Below are 10,214 nucleotides of genomic sequence, written 5' to 3' on the forward strand. Positions count from 1 at the left end.
GCCTGACGTTCAAAAAAATGCTAAAATGTGAAAGATTTTTCAGATGCACAGGCAAAGATTACTCTGCTTCTCAGTTATCTTTGCTAGATGCTTTACAAACATGATTAATGCGTTTCAAATTGGTTAATGTGTGGAAAAGTTTGGCTATTTCCTCTTCTTATGACCACAACAGCAGTTGTATACATTTCCCTTGTAATCATGTTTATTGATGTATATTTTTGATTGTACATGTACGATTTTCTTTAAATTTTCAGATCACTAAAATATCTGCAACAGTATGCAAGCTAAACAACGCAACTACTGTAAAGGCCTGGGGTGCAGACTGTGAGATCCAAGAATGTTCCTTGCAAGATCCATCTGGAGAAATTCAACTTACTCTTTGGGAAAACCAAGTTTCAAAACTGCAACTAGGTAACTCCTACACCTTTACCAATCTTAAAACTAGACTGTACAACAGCCTTAAGAGCCTCACAACAACCCTGAAAACAACCATGGAACCTATTGCACAGGACCAAGTTTTCCCACCTGGTCAAGGCCCTAAAATCAGTAAAGAACCCTCTCTACCTAATACAGTGGTGAAACAAAAGCCAATAGGGGTGCAAATAAACATTAAAAAACAATGTCCAAAATGCCACAAATCACAAGAACAATTCAACATCAAACAGCAATTTCACCGTTGCCCGACTTGCAAAATTCTACGGAACACAAAAAGCTATATAACAAAATGCAATGGAATAATTGAGATAAATCAAGACAGTCAAATAACTTCTCTTACGGTTTCGAACTCAACTTTGTCAAAATTCATAGCACCAGAACTTGAACTGTCAACTTGTGATTCACAAGATATAGAAGAACTCTTTCTATCCTCCGATGAACTGACTTTAACATATAATAACTGTTTGGAAGTCACCAATATTGAAAACGCTTCATCCGCTCATCCCAGTGATGAGGATTTATTTGAAGTTAATATCGATGAAATCAACCCTGTCCTCTGTGTCACAGAGACACAAAGCACTCCAGAACCCAAGTCTCCAGTTAAAAGACCATCTGAGCCAACAACGCCTCCTATTACACCAGCTAAAAAACCTTTGACTAAGAAGAGTGCTGTAAAAATAATACAAAAATGACTTTGTATTGAAATGCACAACTAAGATGGTTGTGTGTGTGTGTATATATATTGAAATGATGGTATTGGTGTTTTTTTTTTTGTTTTTTTTTTAATGAATGGCAAATATTGATTTAAGTCATGTTTTCTATTGAAATTAGGTTAATTTTGTCCATTATGTTCTGAAATGCTACTGATTGATTTTTATTTCATTTTTATGGCAAAGCTTTGTTAAATGTTGTTTAATGTATTTTTTTTTTTTATTAAAACAAATGTGTGTCAATTCTTGGAATATGTGACCTTTATTGCATGGGCTTATCTTACATTTGGAAAGTTGCGTGCATTCTTCTAGCCATTCTTAACTAGGCACTAAGTTTAGTTTCACAAACCATACTGGGAAAAGCAAGTAGTGTAACCATAAGTGTCATTGTGAATAACTAAAGAAACGGTTGGTATTCTGTTCTGTAAAGATTTAAATATGCAACAATGGTGCTTTAAAATCACTTCAAAGGCCCCCTCTAATTTGCTTACTTTATCCAATGTGCTAAATGGTATTTAAACTAAAAATAATCGTTATTTTTAATTCACATTTTTATCACCTCTCACAATATTGTTTCTAGGCAGCATAAAAAAAAAAAACTTAATTGTACAAGACATTATCAAAGATGACTGTCAAAGTAATGTACTTGTAGCAAAAATATAGGTTACAGTTGCATATGGCAGTTAACCCATGTAATTCCAATTTCTTTTCCCTGAGATAACATGTATGAATACATAAGGATATTAAACAATCTTTAACAATTACGTCAAAAATATATATCAAAATCCATACAAAAAACTTGATTATTCGTCAGGTCACAATTGTGACCATTAGTAGAACAAAGGGAGGCTAGGTATATGGTGTTAATGGATTTATAAACTGACAAACTTCTACAGTTTAAAGACCAGGTTCAATAATTGTTTTAAGCTTTAGTTAATAGTGTTGTATTACATCAAGACACACCATGCAAAATTTCCATTTGTCAAACAGTGACCCCTAGAGTCGCTGTGGAGTACTTGTATTTTTTCTGAATATTAACTTAATGACCTAATATCTAATATGCCCATGACAATTTAGAAACTGAAAATAGAACATAAAAATATATGTATTAGATCTAATATAACAAAATTACAAGATTATAAAATGCATTGCGTGAATTCTTGTTTAAAGAGAAGTGTTTAATCTACAATTAAACTAGGAATGTTTGACGGAATAGTGAATATTATCAGGAAACCTGCTCCAGACTTTAGGACCCACATGCAAAAACAAAACATTCTCTCCTTTAGTGCAGTTCAATATCCTAAGTAGTACCAAAAGTCCAGAATTGTAAGATTCTTACAAGAACCTGTTAATCTTAATGTTGTAAAATAATATTTTATTGATCTATATACTGCATCTTGGACTAACTTTATTCGTTAAAGGTGCAGGACAACCACCTAACAGTGAATCACAATAATATCAACTAAACTCATTAAACGTAACATGCTGTCCATTTAAATATTAAATCTTCATTTTGAGTTATTTCTCATTTGAACTATGGAACTTCTACATCTATGGAAACACATGACTTCCCAGGGGCTCAATGAGTGACAGGCATATGACCCAGAGATTGTGGGTTCAAGTCCTTTGTCTTACAACTTTATAAAGTTGTGTCATTTCAATTTCTTTATCATACTGAAAAGCATTGTACTATTCTTTCTTCCTATTAAATACAACGTGTGTTTCATTTATATGCAAAGTCTTTATTTTGAGTCCATTCTCTTTTTTACTACTGAACCTCGGCAGCTGGATGATCTCATTTCTTTTGTGAGGTAAGAAGTTAATAAGTAAGAATACTTTGGTTATTAAAGTTTCTTTTAAAGTTTGGAAAGCAAAGTATTTTTAAGTACTTTTTGAACCCATGGAACCATTGAAGGCTTGGCCCCGTAAGGCTGCTTGCAGCTTTAATTAGGGGCCAAGCACCGAAGGTGCAGAGGCACCTATTGTATCTGTTGGTTTTTAGGGGCCAAGCACCGAAGGTGCAGAGGCACCTATTGTATCTGTTGGTTTTCTTATTATTAGGGGCCAAGCACCGAAGGTGCAGAGGCACCTATTGTATCTGTTAGTTTTCTTATTATTATTCTTCTTCTTCTTCTTCCGCAAATGGAAGTCTATGGCAGCCCTATGAACCGTACATAGGAAAATGATGAAATTTGGCACACTTGTAGTGATGCTAATGAATAGTAATTGGACCAATTTTTGACCCTCTAGGACCAACTCTATAGCGCCACCACCAGTTCAAAAATTCAACATTGAAATGGTTATAACTTTTGAACCCTTTGATCTAGAGACATGAAACTTAGTACACCTGATTCCACTCATCATGCTGATCACAACCAATACCTTACATTAAGACCCCGCCCATTACAGTAGTGGCCATTTTGAAATGTACAGTATTCAGTTATTTCGCTACTCCTCCTTCAAATTTTGTCCAATTTTCTCCAAACATGCACTCAAATGATCTTCAGACTGAGCCGCATAAAAGTACTGTTCCCGATTTTTTTGTTATACTGGAAAAAAAAAGTTATAATGTCGCAAACTTAACGAGGTCCACCCAAAATTGGCTAAGAGGCTGTATCTCGGCCAAAGTTTGATCAATCGAAACGAAAATTGGTACACTTCATCGGAAGCATGTTCTGAGGTCTCATGCCAAAGTTGGGAATAGCGCCACCTACGGGTCATGAGATATGACAAATTGCTATTTTGGCCAATAACTTTTGAACAGTTTGTCAGAAAATCATAATTGTGGTATCTATGGATTCCTTGCATCATGCCGAATCCGTGGATATCGATTTTGCCATGATGGGATGTACCACGTGTCCGCCATTTTGAATTTTGTCATAAATTGCAATATCTTTTAAACTATTTGACATATCAGCACACAATTTGGTAGGGATGACCGACACCATGTCCTAAAGCGACATGAGAAGTTTGATCACAGCGCCACCTAGTGTTCCAGATATATCATTGTTTTTTGAAAAAACGCTTATAACATTTGAAAATATTGTTCAAATTTTGAGTTCTTTATGACATTATGTTCCTTGGTTTATGCCGATTTAGACGATATCTCATTTGTCATTTTCCAACAATGTGACTGGCCGCCATATTGGAGCGAATGTAAAACAGTTTTTTCGCTACTCCTCCTTCAAAATTTGTCCAAAATTGTCCAAAATTTGCTCAAATGATCTTCGGACCGAGCCGCATAAAAGTACTGTTCCCGATTTTTTTGCTATACTGTAATAAAAAAGTTATGATGTCACAAATGTAACAAGGTCAACCCAAAATTGGCTAAGAGGCTGTAACTTGTGAACAGTTTGTCACAAAATCATAAAATTGGTGTCTATCGATTCCTTGCATCATGTCGAATCCGATGATATCTATTTTGCCAGGATTGGATGTACCACGTCATAAGCTAAATTAGCATTAAGCTAGCTTAGCATGCTAATCTGGTTAACATGTCACTCATTCTCACACTGAACCCTCTCCTCTGCCGTTTTGAAATTCACGTCCTCTGAGTGGCGCAATCAGCTAAACCATGCATCTCGAATCCCGAACCATTCTGGTCGTGGGTTCGAGTCCCATGTGGGACGACTTTAAAATTGTTTATAAAGTTGTCATTTCAATTCCTTCCGGCTCTGCTCTGCTGTTGGTGCTTAAATGCTAGCTGTGCTTCATTTACATGTATATTCAATTTGTGCTGTTTTTGTTCTTGCGGCTCTGCAGTGCTATTGGTGCTTAAATGCTTGATGCGCTGCTGTACTTGCAGTACTTGCTGTGCTTGCAGTACTTGCTGTACTTGCTGTGTTTGCAGTACTTGCTGTACTTGCTGTGTTTGCTGTACTTGCAGTACTTGCTGTACTTGCAGCTTGCTGTACTTGCAGTTTGCAGTACTTGTTCTGCTTGCGGTGCCAAGCCTTTGAACTTTGCTGTACTTGTTCTAAATTGCGGTGCCAAGCCTTTGAACTTTGCTGTACTTGTTCTAATTGTGGTGCCAAGCCTTTTAACTTTGCTTTAATTGTTCTAATTGCGGTGCCAAGCCTTTGAACTTTGCTGTAATTGTTCTAATTGCGGTGCCTTGCAGGGCTTGGCCCCGTGTTGCTGCTTGCAGCTATATTTAGGGGCCAAGCACCGAAGGTGCAGAGGCACCTATTGTATCTGTTAGTTTTCTTATTATTATTATTATTAGGGGCCAAGCACCGAAGGTGCAGAGGCACCTATTGTATCTGTTGGTTTTCTTATTATTATTCTTCTTCTTCTTCTTCCGCAAATGGAAGTCTATGGCAGCCCTATGAACCGTACATAGGAAAATGATGAAATTTGGCACACTTGTAGTGATGCTAATGAATAGTAATTGGACCAATTTTTGACCCTCTAGGACCAACTCTATAGCGCCACCACCAGTTCAAAAATTCAACATTGAAATGGTTATAACTTTTGAACCCTTTGATCTAGAGACATGAAACTTAGTACACCTGATTCCACTCATCATGCTGATCACAACCAATACCTTACATTAAGACCCCGCCCATTACAGTAGTGGCCATTTTGAAATGTACAGTATTCAGTTATTTCGCTACTTCTCCTTCAAATTTTGTCCAATTTTCTCCAAACATGCACTCAAATGATCTTCAGACTGAGCCGCATAAAAGTACTGTTCCCGATTTTTTTGTTATACTGGAAAAAAAAAGTTATAATGTCGCAAACTTAACGAGGTCCACCCAAAATTGGCTAAGAGGCTGTATCTCGGCCAAAGTTTGATCAATCGAAACGAAAATTGGTACACTTCATCGGAAGCATGTTCTGAGGTCTCATGCCAAAGTTGGGAATAGCGCCACCTACGGGTCATGAGATATGACAAATTGCTATTTTGGCCAATAACTTTTGAACAGTTTGTCAGAAATTCATAATTGTGGTATCTATGGATTCCTTGCATCATGCCGAATCCGTGGATATCGATTTTGCCATGATGGGATGTACCACGTGTCCGCCATTTTGAATTTTGTCATAAATTGCAATATCTTTTAAACTATTTGACATATCAGCACACAATTTGGTAGGGATGACCGACACCATGTCCTAAAGCGACATGAGAAGTTTGATCACAGCGCCACCTAGTGTTCCAGATATATCATTGTTTTTTGAAAAAACGCTTATAACATTTGAAAATATTGTTCAAATTTTGAGTTCTTTATGACATTATGTTCCTTGGTTTATGCCGATTTAGACGATATCTCATTTGTCATTTTCCAACAATGTGACTGGCCGCCATATTGGAGCGAATGTAAAACAGTTTTTTCGCTACTCCTCCTTCAAAATTTGTCCAAAATTGTCCAAAATTTGCTCAAATGATCTTCGGACCGAGCCGCATAAAAGTACTGTTCCCGATTTTTTTGCTATACTGTAATAAAAAAGTTATGATGTCACAAATGTAACAAGGTCAACCCAAAATTGGCTAAGAGGCTGTAACTTGTGAACAGTTTGTCACAAAATCATAAAATTGGTGTCTATCGATTCCTTGCATCATGTCGAATCCGATGATATCTATTTTGCCAGGATTGGATGTACCACGTCATAAGCTAAATTAGCATTAAGCTAGCTTAGCATGCTAATCTGGTTAACATGTCACTCATTCTCACACTGAACCCTCTCCTCTGCCTTTTTGAAATTCACGTCCTCTGAGTGGCGCAATCAGCTAAACCATGCATCTCGAATCCCGAACCATTCTGGTCGTGGGTTCGAGTCCCATGTGGGACGACTTTAAAATTGTTTATAAAGTTGTCATTTCAATTCCTTCCGGCTCTGCTCTGCTGTTGGTGCTTAAATGCTAGCTGTGCTTCATTTACATGTATATTCAATTTGTGCTGTTTTTGTTCTTGCGGCTCTGCAGTGCTATTGGTGCTTAAATGCTTGATGCGCTGCTGTACTTGCAGTACTTGCTGTGCTTGCAGTACTTGCTGTACTTGCTGTGTTTGCAGTACTTGCTGTACTTGCTGTGTTTGCTGTACTTGCAGTACTTGCTGTACTTGCAGCTTGCTGTACTTGCAGTTTGCAGTACTTGTTCTGCTTGCGGTGCCAAGCCTTTGAACTTTGCTGTACTTGTTCTAAATTGCGGTGCCAAGCCTTTGAACTTTGCTGTACTTGTTCTAATTGTGGTGCCAAGCCTTTTAACTTTGCTTTAATTGTTCTAATTGCGGTGCCAAGCCTTTGAACTTTGCTGTAATTGTTCTAATTGCGGTGCCTTGCAGGGCTTGGCCCCGTGTTGCTGCTTGCAGCTATATTTAGGGGCCAAGCACCGAAGGTGCAGAGGCACCTATTGTATCTGTTGGTTTTCTTATTATTATTATTATTATTCCGTGAATGGGAGTCTATGGCAGCCCTATGAACCGTACATAGGAAAATGATGAAATTTGGCACACTTGTAGTGATGCTAATGAATAGTAATTGGACCAATTTTTGACCCTCTAGGACCAACTCTATAGCGCCACCACCAGTTCAAAAATTCAACATTGAAATGGTTATAACTTTTGAACCCTTTGATCTAGAGACATGAAACTTAGTACACCTGATTCCACTCATCATGCTGATCACAACCAATACCTTACATTAAGACCCCGCCCATTACAGTAGTGGCCATTTTGAAATGTACAGTATTCAGTTTTTTCGCTACTCCTCCTTCAAATTTTGTCCAATTTTCTCCAAACATGCCCTCAAATGATCTTCAGACTGAGCCGCATAAAAGTACTGTTCCCGATTTTTTTGTTATACTGGAAAAAAAAAAGTTATAATGTCGCAAACTTAACGAGGTCCACCCAAAATTGGCTAAGAGGCTGTATCTCGGCCAAAGTTTGATCAATCGAAACGAAAATTGGTACACTTCATCGGAAGCATGTTCTGAGGTCCCATGCCAAAGTTGGGAATAGCGCCACCTACGGGTCATGAGATATGACAAATTGCTATTTTGGCCAATAACTTTTGAACAGTTTGTCAGAAATTCATAATTGTGGTATCTATGGATTCCTTGCGTCATGCCGAATCCGTGGATATCGATTTTGCCATGATGGGATGTACCACGTGTCCGCCATTTTGAATTTTGTCATAAATTGCAATATCTTTTAAACTATTTGACATATCAGCACACAATTTGGTAGGGATGACCGACACCATGTCCTAAAGCGACATGAGAAGTTTGATCACAGCGCCACCTAGTGTTCCAGATATATCATTGTTTTTTGAAAAAACGCTTATAACATTTGAAAATATTGTTCAAATTTTGAGTTCTTTATGACATTATGTTCCTTGGTTTATGCCGATTTAGACGATATCTCATTTGTCATTTTCCAACAATGTGACTGGCCGCCATATTGGAGCGAATGTAAAACAGTTTTTTCGCTACTCCTCCTTCAAAATTTGTCCAAAATTGTCCAAAATTTGCTCAAATGATCTTCGGACCGAGCCGCACAGAAGTACTGTTCCCGATTTTTTTGCTATACTGTAATAAAAAAAGTTATGATGTCGCAAATTTAACAAGGTCGACCCAACATTGGTTCAGAGGCTGTAACTTGTGAACAGTTTGTCAAAAAATCATAAAATTGGTGTCTATCGATTCCTTGCATCATGTCAAATCCGACGATATCTATTTTGCCAGGATTGGATGTACCACGTTATAAGCTAAATTAGCATTAAGCTAGCTTAGCATGCTTATCTGGTTAACATGTCATGGAACTTTTTGTGAACTCATTCTCACACTGAAACCTCTACTCAGCAGGCTGGTGAACGTGCATGAGTGATTAGCTCAACGTGTTACACCACGGATCCCGATGTTCAGCGTCGTGGGTTCGCCACTCAGTGTGACATGTGCCCAGACCGCATGAGGTACTGTGGCAGGAAAAGATGCAGAAGTTGCATCTGTTCCAGGCATTGTGCATAAGAATGATCTCATCTGAAGCTGCCACACACAACATGCAGTGCTTTTACGTCCAATTCATTGTTGTTCTTCTTCCAGAAGGGTAGTCAATGGCAGCCCTATGAACCACAAGTTAGAAAATTGGCACACTTGTAGTGATGGTAATGAGTAGTAATCTGACCAATTTTGGATGATTTAATCTAAACTTTTTAAATACAAAATGTTCTCCATTTACTTCAAAATTCTTAATTTTGACTTGATTCTCTCTTGAAAATATTGAATTTCGGCAGCTGTGTGGATGCATGTCTGGCAAGTGGCTCAACGAGATGAGTGACAGGCATCTAACCCATAGATAGTGGGTTCGAGTCCCGTGTGGGACAACTTTAAAATTGTGTATTATGAAATTAATTGATTATGAAACACTTGTAGTGAGTAGTCCAACGTGTGATCAGATGATCTTTGGACCGAGCTGCACAGAAATGATGAACAGGTTTTTGATAGTAGCCCCCATACCAAAGATCTTCCTCTCTGCAGTTGATCTAGCCTGTGTTTGTTGCCTTATCTTAGTTAGCTTAGCATACTAATTGGTTAGCATGCTAGCCAGATGCCATTCTTTCTAATGTGGCTCTTCAGTTATCAGGCTAAACCATAAGGCTTTAAGTGGTGGACAAGTTGCTTCTGTTCCAGGTGAAGGAGCTAGTAGAATAGAACACACAGATAATTTATTTAAAAATTCTTCATTTTGAGTTGCTTCTCACTTGAACTATGGATCTTCTGCATCTTGGCCAAAACACAACTTCCAAGTGGTGCAATGAGATGAGTGACAGATATCTGACCCAGAGATAGTGGGTTCAAGCCCCATGTGGGACAACTTTAATTTAAAAAAAAAATGTGTTAAGTTGTCATTTCAATTCCTTTATTATCCAGATAAGCATTGTTGTAATCTTTCTTTTGGGATTAGAAATGTGTTTTTGTTCATTCTATGTTGATTCTTACCTGAAGTCTTAAATATCCAGAAAGGTTTGTGAACAAATGAGCAGTCATTGACTTTCAACTATTCTAATTGCATTGTAAGCAGTTACATAAATTGGTTGTTTTCTTCCTATGTATAGTCGTATCCTCTTTTT

The sequence above is a fragment of the Rhinichthys klamathensis genome, unplaced genomic scaffold (assembly GCF_029890125.1).
Source record: "Rhinichthys klamathensis goyatoka isolate OS25496 unplaced genomic scaffold, OSU_Roscu_1.1 h1tg000036l_1, whole genome shotgun sequence".
Classification (NCBI taxonomy): Eukaryota; Metazoa; Chordata; class Actinopteri; order Cypriniformes; family Leuciscidae; genus Rhinichthys; species Rhinichthys klamathensis.